The sequence below is a fragment of the Moschus berezovskii genome, chromosome 7 (genome assembly GCF_049115385.1).
Source record: "Moschus berezovskii isolate FMDL1 chromosome 7, NW_MosBer_1.0, whole genome shotgun sequence".
Classification (NCBI taxonomy): domain Eukaryota; kingdom Metazoa; phylum Chordata; class Mammalia; order Artiodactyla; family Moschidae; genus Moschus; species Moschus berezovskii.
Genome location: NC_142466.1, coordinates 106,134,224 through 106,145,847, shown reverse-complemented (window position 1 = coordinate 106,145,847; position 11,624 = coordinate 106,134,224).

Sequence of the window (11,624 nt, the reverse complement as noted above, 5' to 3'; positions counted from 1 at the left end):
ACTTAGCATGTATGCACTGTACAGCACAGGAAATTATATTCAATATCCTGTGATGACCCATAATGGAAAAGAATATAAAAAGAATATATATATATATATATGTAAAACTGAATCACTTTGCTGTACAGTGGAAACTAGCACAACTACTTGAAATTAAATCAAATAGACTTCTAAAAAAATAATCAAGATATTATTAGGTAAATTTCATTGAACTTTTCAAAAATTATTACTGTGACTTCCCTGGTGGTCCAGTGGTTAAGAATCTGCCTTTCAGTGCAGGGGATGAGGGTTCGAACCCTGGTTGGGAAACCAAGAAAGCAACTAAACCCGGGTGCCAAACTACTGAGCGCATGTGCCCCAAAAGAGTCCATGCACTGCAACAAAAGATCCTACATGATGCAATGAAGATTTTGCATGCCACAACTAAGACCCATTGCAGCCAAAAAAAAAAAAAGTTATTAGTAAATTAACTTGATTATGAAACTTGCTTCTCTCTATTAGATATTGTCTGAGAAGAATGTTTTCACAATGAGTGTGTGTTCGTTTTATAACCAAAGGGAAAAATAAAACTATTTTTATTTGGATGTGGGGGAAGAGGCAATAGGGAAGATAACATCTGAGCATATACTATGCCCCAGGCGTAGCGATTATCTGATATCATTTGACCTGTTTGATTATTATTCCGCCTGGTGGGCTACATTCCATAGGGTCGCCCGGAGTTGGACATGACTGAAGTGATTTAGCACGTAGCACACACCAATAAGGAAACTGTGGCCAAAGCAGTTAACTAACTTGCCTAAGATCAGGGCAATCTCTTTATATGTGATGGAGCACGGGTTTTTTTTAAAATAGTGATAAAACATACAAAACATAAAATTTACCATTTTCACCATTTTAATGAAAAAATATCCCTATTCTGGGCTTCCCGGGTGATGCTAGTGGTAAAGAACCCACCTGCCAATGAAGGAGACCTAAGAGATTCTGATTCAATCCCTGGGTCGGGAAGATCCCCTGGAGAAGGACATGGCAACCCACTCCAGTATTCTTGCCTGGAGAATCCCATGGACAGAGGAGCCTGGCGGGCTACAGTCCGTGGGGTCACAAAGAGTCAGACATGACTAAAGGGCTTAGCACGGGCACATATGTCCCTATTCTCTTGTAGGGATATACCATATTTTGTTTACTCATTCATCTGTTGATGAACATTTGGCTTGTTTTCACATTTTAGTTAATGTGTATAATGTTGCTATAACATTATTTTACAAGCAGTCATTTCAATCCCTATTTTCAATTAGTTTGGGTATAAAGACCAATTAGTGGAATTGCTGGAACATAAAATAATATGCTTAACTATTTTCCATGTCTGCTCCATTTTCCATTCCCTAGCAGCAATACACAAAGTTTCTAAAATTTCCATGTCTTCATCAACATTCATTTTCTGTTTTGTCTTGTTTTATAATGGAGAAGGCAATGGCAAGCCACTCCAGTACTCTTGCCTAGAAAATCCCATGGATGGAGGAGCCTGGTAGGCTGCAGTCCGTGGGGTTGCTAGGGGTCGGACACGACTGAGCGTCTTCACTTTCACTTTTCACTTTCACACATTGGAGAAGGAAATGGCAACCCACTCCAGTGTTCTTGCCTGGAGAATCCCAGGGACGGGGGAGCCTGGTGGGCTTCCGTCTATGGGGTCACACAGAGTCAGACACGACTGAAGTGACTTAGTAGCAGCAGCAGCAGCTTGTTTTATAATAGCCATCCTATAGGTGTGTAGTGTTTATCTCATTGTGGCTCTGATTTGCGTTTTCTTAAGACCTTCTAGAACTAACACCCCAAAAAGATATCCTTTTCATTATAGGGGATTGGAATGCAAAAGTAGGAAGTCAAGAGGTACCTGGAATAACAGGCAAATATGGCCTTGGAGTACAAAATGAAGCAGGTCAAAGGTTGACAGAGTTTTGCCAAGAGAATGCACTGATCATAGCCAACAACCTCATTCAACAACACAAAAGAAGACTCTACACACAAACATCACCAAATGGTCAATACTGAAATCAGATTGATTATATGCTTTGCAGAATATTCTTTGCAGTTATATTATCACATCTTTAAAGATGCATTAAAGTGCTGCATTCAATATGCCAGCAAATTTGGAAAACTCAGCAGTGGCCACAAGATTGGAAGAGGTCAGTTTTCATTCCAATCCCAAAGAAAGGCAATGCCAAAGAATGATCAAGTGCAAGTGAAAGTTGATCAGTTGTGTCCGACTCTTTGTGGCCCCATGGACTGTATAGTCCCTGGAATTCTCCAGGCCAGAATACTGGAGTGGGTAGCCTTTCCCTTCTCCAGGGGATCTTCCCAACCCAGGGATCGAACCCAGGTCTCCTGCATTGCAGGTGGTTTCTTTACCTGCTGAGTCACAAGGGAAGTCCAAGAATGTTCAGACTACCACACAATTGTACTCATCTCACACTCTAGCAAAATAATGCTCAAAACTCTCCAAGCCAGGCTTCAACAGTACATGAACTGTGAAATTCCAGATGTTCAAGCTGGATTTAGAGAAGGCAGAGGAACCAGAGATCAAACTGTCATTGAAAAAGCACGAGAGTTGCAGAAAAACATCTACTTCTGCTTTATTGACTACTCCAAATCTTTGACTTTGTGGATCACAACAAACTGTGGAAAATTCTGAAAGAAATGGGAATACCAGACCACCTGACCTGCCTTCTGAGAAATCTTTGTGCAGGTCAAGAAGCAACAGTTGGAACTGGACATGGACTGGTTCCAAATGGGGAAAAGAATACGTCAAAGCTGTATATTGTCACCCTGCTTATTTAACTTCTATGCAGAGTATATCATGCGAAATGTCAGGCTGGATGAAGCACAAGCTGTAATCAAGATTGGCGGGAGAAATATCAATAACCTCAGATATGCAGATGACACCATCCTTATGGCAGAAAGTGAAGAGGAACTAAAGAGCCTCTTGATAAAAGTGAAAGAGGAGAGTGAAAAAGTTGGCGTAAAACTCAACATTCAGAAAACTAAGATCATGGCATCTGGTCCCATCATTTCATGGCAAATAGATGGGGAAACAATGGAAACAGTGAGAGACTTTATTTTGGGGGGCTTCAAAATCATTGCAGATGGTGACTGCAGCCATGAAATTAAAAGACACTTGCTCCTTGGAAAAAAAGCTATGACTAACGTAGATGGCATATTAAAAAGCAGAGACATTACTTTGCCAACAAAGGTCAGTCTAGTCAAAGCTGTTTTTTCCAGTAGTCATGTATGGATGTGAGAGTTGGACCACAAAGAAAGCTGAGCACCAAAGAATTGATGCTTTTGAACTGTGGTGTTGGAGAAGACTCTTGAGAGTCCCTTGGGCTGCAGGGAAATCCAACCAGTCCATCCATAAGGAAATCAGTCCTGAATATTCATTGGGAGGACTGATGCTAAAAGCTGAAACTCCATTACTTTGGCTACCTGATGCAAAGAACCAACTCATTTGAAAAGACCCTGACGGTGGGAAAGATTGAAGGCAGGAGGAGAAGGGGATGACAGAGGATGAAATGATTGGATGGCATCACCGACTCGATGGACATGAATTTAAGTAAGCTCCAGGAGTTGGTGATGAACAGGGAGGCCTGGTGTGCTGTAGTCCATGGGGCTGCAAAGAGTCGGACACGGCTGAGCAACTGAACTGAACTGAACTGACTGAATGATGAATGATGTTGAGCATGTTGCCATGTGCTTATCTGGCCATCTGTTTACCTTCTTTCTTTTAGAAATGTCTTTGCAAATCCTTTGCCTATTTTTGAGTTGGGTTGTTTTTACTGAATTTTAGTTGCCTTCTATATATTCTGGGTATTACTTATCAGGCACGTAGTTTGTAAATATTTTCTCCCAATCTGTGGGTTGTCTTTTTACTCTTTCTTTTTTTAAAAAAATTTTGTTTATTCATTTGGCTGCACTGGGTCTTTTCCCCCACTTATTTCTTTATTTATTTTTGGCTGCACTGGGTCTTTTCTTTATCTTTGGCTGCACTGGGTCTTTATTGCTGCACATGGGCTTTCTCGGCTTTTGGTGAGCAGGGGCTACTCTTCATTGTGGTGCTCAAGCTTCTCTTGTGTCTTTCCACACTTTGATAGTATCCTTTGATCCACCAAAGTTTTTCATTTTGAGGGATGCCGATTTATCTTTTTTTTTTTTCCTTTTTGTCTTGTGCTTTTGGTGTCATAACCAAGAAAGCACTGCTGAAGATTTTTCTCTATGTTTTCTTCTAGGAGATGTCAAGTGACAAAAATAATACAATTTAGTGAAAATTTTGCTGTCCTTTATTCAAAGGAAAATAATCAATAGATTGGGGAGTATACTGCCTACTGCATTGGGACATCCTTCCTGAGAGATCTTGGGCAAGAGTGAGTTTTAGAAAGTGTCAGCAGAGGCAGTGCTGAAACAGGATGTGATTGGCTGAGAGGTCAGGAAGTTTCTTATGAGGCCAGTGGGTCTTATTTTCCAGGTAACATAACTAGACAGAGCTGAGCTGGAAGATTTTGATGTGTGTGTGAGGTTTCCTTAACTGAGAGGTGTTTCCCGTAGGTGCAGGCTGGCTTGGGTTTAGATTTGTGCCATAAGCCAGGCCCCTGAATCTGTTCATCACCTCCACTGTATAATCATAAGGGATTTGATTTAGGTCATACCTGAATGGTCTAGTGGTTTTCCCTTTCTTCAACTTAAACCTGAATTTTGCAATAGGGAGCTGAAATCTGAAATCCAATGACTATTCACTGGAAGGACCGTGGCTGAGGCTGAGGTTCCAATTCTTTGGCCACCTGATAGGAAGAGCTGACGCATTGGAAAAGATTCTCATGCTGGGAAAGATTGAAGGCAAAAAGAAAAGAGGCCAGCAGATGTTGAGATGGTTAGATAGCATCACCAACTCTGGACATGAATTTGAGCAAACTCCAGGAAATAGTGAAGGACAGGGAAGCCTGCAGTCCATGGGGTTTCAAAGGGTCAGACGCGACTTAGTGACTGAACAGCAACAACCAGACCCCCTGAAGAGGCCTACATTTTGTGGGTCTTGATATACCAACTACCTTTGTAAGATCTAGGTTTTTTAGAAGTTTTATTTGTTTTTGGCTATGCAGGGTCTTTGTTGCTGTACACAGGCTTTTCTCTAGTTACGGTGAGCAGGGGCTCCTCTCTAGTTGCTGTGCTTGGGCTTCCCATTGCGCTGGCTTCTCTTGTGGCGCACAGGCTCTGGAGCTTTGGCTCAGTAGTTCTGACACATGGACTTAGATGCCCCGTGGCATGAGAGATCTTCCTGAACCAAGGATCGAACTCGCGTCCCCTGCATTGGTCGGCAGATTCTTAGCCAATGGACCACCAAGGAAATCCTGTCAAGGTTTTATAGTTTCGGTTTTTCTGTTTAGGTCTTTGATCCATTTGGAGCTAATTTTCATATACCGTGTAACATTAAGGGTCCAAGTTCTCTCTCTTGCAGGTAGATATCCAGTTTCCCCAGGACCATTTATTGAAAACCCTGTCCTTTCCTACTTGAATGGTCTGGCACCCTTGTTGATCAGAATTTGGAATCCAGCTCTGTAGGGCTTTATGAGTTACGCTTTTTTGTAGTTCAGTGTGTGCCCCAGTTTTCTCAGAAGCAGTCTTTCTCTCTCTCTTCCAGACCCGGAAGGGACTGTCACAGGCCAGGGCTGGAGAGCCCCTGACATGCCTCCCTGGTCAAATGAGAAAGCCTCGGGCATCACCCAAAGCCAGCCCTGCTCCCTGTGGCTGCCACACCAGCTGACCCAACCTGGCTCCAGGACTGCCCAGACCGGTTTCCAGGGTTTCTGTTCACTGAGAGCTGGTTCCCTGGCCACAGCGGTGGTGCTTTTTCACTCTTTCTCTTTCTGGCTGTATTTCTTCTCGAATTCCACCCTGCACCCCGACCTTTCTCTCTCTTCTCTCTCTCCTCCCGGTCCCTGCCTGGCCGCTAACAATCCCCAGGCCAAAGGCCCGGGGTCCCTGACTTCATTTCCACTCCCATGCCCAAGACTTTGGGCCCCTTCCAGCCCCGGGCCCCCTGCCAGGCCAACCAGGCTGTGACCCAGAAGTTTCTATTTATTTAAGAGATGAAATTATCAATAATTACATGACCAGAAATGCTAACAATAACACTTCACATTTATTGGGTACTTCCCAGACATAGTTGACATACCGTGTCATTTATTCCACACAATAGAGCCGTGAGGTTGATACTGTTATTATGTCCTGTTAACAGATGGGAAACTAAGGCGGGAGGGCTCAAATTCAGTGCCCAAGGTCACACTGCAAGTAAGTGGCACAGTCAGGATTCAACACCACCTCCAATAAATGCTTCTGGGCTGGACTGTCTGATACCCCTCCTGGTTGGTGACCATGGCCATTTAATGAACATCTGTGTGTGCCAGCCAGTGTGGGTGTGTGTGTGTAAGACAGAGCAGTGATGGAGAGAAAGAGAGAAAAAGAGAGAATATTCTCAAAGGCCCTGGGAGAAGAAACAACCTTCCCAAGGCCAGGGGATGGTGAAGAGGGGTAGAATTAGGTCTCAGAATTAGTTTTCAAACTCCACACCTTCTGATATCCAACGGGCATTGGTCCTTTTATCAAGGGAGGAGAGCAGGTTGGGACAGAAGGCCAATGACTGAGGTAGCTTGTAATGAAAGCTCTCGAGCACATCCCAGGACCCCTCACCTGGAAGCCTCCCCCTTCCTTCAGGCCTGGCTCTGTGCTCCGCCTCTGTCTTTCCTGCACCTCTTGGCTGGACCCCCTGATACTGCTTTCCTGGCAGGCTCAGGCCTACCTGGGTCTAAAGAAACTCCCCCAACCAGGCCAGCACGGGGCAGGGAATGAAGAGATAAACAAGACATGTTTTCACCTTTGAAGCACTCCCCATCTGGGAGGAGAGGGGACTCACCAGCCTGTAACCCAGGAGTCAAGTCCTCTGACACCCGCTTTTTTGGCTCCCGAAGCCCCCCCATCACCACATCACACTGGGGTCCCTCCTGATTACCTCTCAATTCTGTCCACTTTCTCCATTCTAATCCAAGCTGTCATCTATCTGTAACTACTAACGACTGCTAGCACTTAGCACAGGGAGGCTGCCCAGTTTCTGTGGCAGAGGGAGATGCAGATGGCACTGTAAGATGACAGAGAAAAGGGGGATCTACCAGCTCTCTCTAGAGAGGGTCAGAAAGGGCTTTACTGAGGGGCCGATTGGGTTCTGAAGGTTGATAAGAGTTTGCAGGTGGGGAGGTGGGAAGACATATTTGAGGGCCATAGGATTCACATGTAAAATTTTTTTTGGCTGTGCTGGGTCTTTGCTGTCTCCAGGTACACGGCCTTCTCTTGTGATGCAGGCTTACTTGTCCCACGGCATGTGGGATCTTAGTTTCCTGATCTGGGACCAAACCTATGTCCCTGTACTGGAAGGGGGATTCTTAACCACTGGACCACAATTGAAGTCCCAGATTCACGTATAAAATCTTGAAGGTCACCTTAGGGTATGTGAAGAATGGCAGTCATTTAGAATTCATAATAGTGGGTGGTGGTGAAGGGACAGTGGGGCTGTGGGGGAAGGCAGGGCCAATGGACGCCTTTTCCCTATAGGTTATGAGGAGTTCCTTAAGGTCTCCAAGGGGGTGGGGGCGGGCGGGAGCTCTGGCTGAAAATTCATTCAGCCTTTCCAGCAGATATAGGCTGGCTAAAGATTTCTATGTGGAATTTTTCCAGATAAGAAATACAGATGGCCCCAGGCCTCCGTCTAGGCACCTGGAACTCTGTCATTTTCACCAGCATCCCTTGTCATTAGCTTTATTGAAAGATCAGAAATAGGGAAATGACTCAGCCCATTACCATTTGCAGAATAGTCACTCTAGGGGCTGAGTAAGTAGTGGGCTGGAGAGGGAGAGCCTTCAGGGGAGACTGTGCAGTGGTCTGGGAGAGGCAGGTAATGGCAGTGGAAGAGTTGGGGTTGAGGGGTACCGATGTCAGGGAATGAGGGGGAACACGGGCTGAAAGTTTCTACCTTAGATGGATTGGCAGAGAAAGGCCCTACCCTCCTCCCCACCAAGGAAAGTCTCCTGGCCACATCTTCTCTGCTCTCCACCTTAAGAAGAGGGAATATTAATCTGATTGGTCAGATTCCAGGATGATGCTTGGGTCAGGTTTACTTATGCTGGTGGGGTCACCAAGCATCAAAAAGTCACACAAGAATGTGACTCTCTTCCCTTCGCCCACACCTTAATAAACTTGCCTTTGCTTCTGCAGGCAGCTACTAACCAGAAGGGAGAAACAGGCTCAAAACAAAGGAGGGCTGGGGAAAGGCCCTCTTTCAGGCTGGGCCCTGGGCTCCATCCCAGCTTGATCAGAGAGCCCCGGGTGCTGGGCAGTTCCAGTAAAACAAAGCACAGCCTGCACCTCCTGCCATTGCCCTGGGTGCCTGTTTCCCTTGGGAATCTCTGGGGCAGAGTGGGGAGTGGCAGGGCAGGTCTGTAGTGGCTGCCATTTTAATATGCTCCAAACCCTGCCTTTATTCTAACAGCTTAGTCCAAAGGGAGAGACAGGCTAGGGAAGGGGGTGGCAAAGGGAAGAGACAGGGTGTTGTCTTAAAGCTCAGAAACTGGCTCTAGGGAGTAAAGAACAGGGGCCCCTCCCAGTGAGTCAGTGAGGGCAGGCGCTGTGGGGAAGGGCCAGGTTTCAGTTTAGAGAGGGCACTGAAGGAAGGATGCAGGCCCAGCCAAATAGCCCTGGGATCAGGGGCTCCCATCCCAGTGCGTGGCTGCGTATCAGCTATGTAACCTCAGTCCCACACTTCTCCAAGCCCTGGGTTCCCCAGCTGTGAACTGAGTTTAAGAATACCACACAGCCAGGATTGTCTGGCAGGGTCATTAAATGCGGTCATGTCTGTGACAGCGCTTAATAAGCCATAAACCTCTGCACAGCATAAAGACGTGTTATTCTTTTTATTATTCCCTTGGGAATAAAAAGCAGGGTGCCTCTGATAAACATTTGTCAACTCTTAGCTCCACCCAGCTTCTCTCTAATCAGCCTTCCCTCCAGCTTAAAAAAAAATGCATTTATTCCTTCCCCCCAAACACCCTCTATAGGTTTGTTCAATGATACTTTCTTTACCCCTTCGATCTTTCCCTCTCCACATGCCTCTTCCTTTAAAAAAAATTGTTTTTTTTAAATTTTTGGCTGCGCTGGGTCTTTCGTTGCGGTGAACAGGGGCTACTCTTCCTTGTGGTGCGTGGGCTTCTCATTGTGGCGGCTTCTCTTTGTGCAGAGCACAGGTTCTAGGCACTTGAGCTTCAACAGTTGCAGCGCGTGGGCTCAGTAGTTGCGGTGCATGGGCTTAGTGGCCCCGAGGCATGTGGAATCTTCCAGACCAGGGACTGAACTCATGTGCCCTGCATTGGCAGGTGGATTCTTATCCACTGTGCCACCAGGGAAGCCCGCCTTTTTTCTCCTAATATGTAATGATCTCCCCAATATTAAAATTAGAGCCACCCCGCCCCAAGTTTTCTTTGGTCTCCTTGCCCCTTCTGCTGCTGCTGCTAAGTCACTTCAGTCGTGTCCGACTCTGTGTGACCCCATAGATGGAAGTCCACCAGGCTCCCCCATCCCTGGGATTCTCCAGGCAAGAACACTGGAGTGGGTTGCCATTTCCTTCTCCAATGTGTGAAAGTGAAAAGTGAAAGTGAAGTCGCTCAGTCGTGTCTGACCCTTAGCGACCCCACGGACTGCAGCCCACCAGGCTTCTCCATCCATGGGATTTTCTAGGCAAGAGTACTGGAGTGGCTTGCCATTGCCCCTTCTAGCAATTGCCATATTCCCTCCTTTTTCAAGCCTTATATTTTCACAGAATTTTGCAATTTATAAACCCTTTTCTTTTTTGCACCTGTTATCTATCTTGTCCTATTATTATTAAAACAAAACTCATTTAGCAGATGAGAAAGTATCAGACGAGGGTCCAGCAGTCCTCATTCTTCCTTTGATCCCTCACTGCCTGCCTTTGATACTAAGCCTTCAAAATGAGTGGCCTGGATCTACTATCTCCATCTCCCCGAATCCATCATATAATCCATTCTCTGCTTCCACCACTGGAAACTGCCCTCAAGGCCACAAGGGACAATGGCTCCTCTCCAGCTGGCCCAGTTCAGAGGCCCCTCACAGACCTCACTCCTCTTAAACCTTCACTGGCATGCATCTGACCCTACCCACTACCTTCTCTTTCTTCAAATTCTCTCTTTCCTTGGCTTGAACCAGGGCTTGACATCTACAACAGAGAAGGAGGTGATGGAGAGGGCTCCTTTTGTGTCTGTGGTTTCTGTACCTTGGTTGTATGATGCTAAGCCAAGTGGGTCATGGAACCCTCACTTTGGAAATCTGCTTTCACAGTGTGCTTGAGCTGTGGAAGGATTTCAGAAGCACATCCTACCACCATAGCAGCTCAGTTACCAAGGTCTTTCCCCCAGAGAACAAGTTACCTTGCTTTTGACCAACTTGGCAGAAGATGGGTTTTTGAATTGATGGCAAACAGGATCAAGTCATGACTTGGCTGGGCCTGGGAAGGTTAATGTCAGAAGCCTGGGATGAGAAAAAGGGTCACTACTTGAACCCAATAGGAGTGGAGCAGGGGCCACAGAAATGAACCCAGGTATAGGTGATGCAGTAGAGGTGATGTCTAGTTCTGCGTTGTCTGATATAATGACTTCTAATGTGGCTCAGTGATAAAGAATCTGCCTGCCAATGCAGGAGACACAGGTTCCATTCCTGGGTCGAGAAGATCCCCTGGAGAAGGAAATGGCAACCCACTCCAGTATTCTTGCCTGGGAAATCCCATGGATGGAGGAGCCTGGTGGGCTACAGTCCACACAAAAGAGTCAGACACGACTTAGGGACTAAACAACAACAAAAAATCAGGTTTCCATTTAAATTAAAATGAAATAAAATTAAATCTTTAGTTCCTTAGTCACACTAGCCTCCTTGTCAGTGCTCCATAGTCACATGTGGCTAGGGGCTGCCATGTTGGACAGCATAGATACATTAAAAGAATGTTTCCATCATTGCAGAAAGCTCTATTGGACAGCACTGATTTTAGACCATTGGGTAGAAAAGAATCAAAGGTAAGCAGTTGGCTAAGAGAGAGTAAGAGACTAGGAAGCACATCAGGAATGTTAAATAATAAGTGGTTACATCTGAGATGAAGGCAGGGCGGCAACAAAGCTGGCAGACACTATAAAAGTGCTCCCCTTCCATTCTCTGTGGGCATCTCTAGCATCCGAATGTTGGGGCTATTACATCAGAGCCATGTGGGTCGCCCCAGAGAGGGATGCACATCCTTCAATGAAGAAATGGGTCCTCAGATAGGATACATATGCTAGGGTGGGCATCAGAGAAGGCGGACCACTCCTGTTTCTCTCCAAATGTTGATCTCTGGAGTCTAGACACAGGGCTGGGCAATAGAGGTTTGGAGTGCAGATCTAGGGATCAGATTTTGAGAAGGAAGTCAGAAATATGATTTAGAGCTGGGGAAAAGGATTGGCTAAAAATATAAATTTGGGACTCGGTTGTAGTCA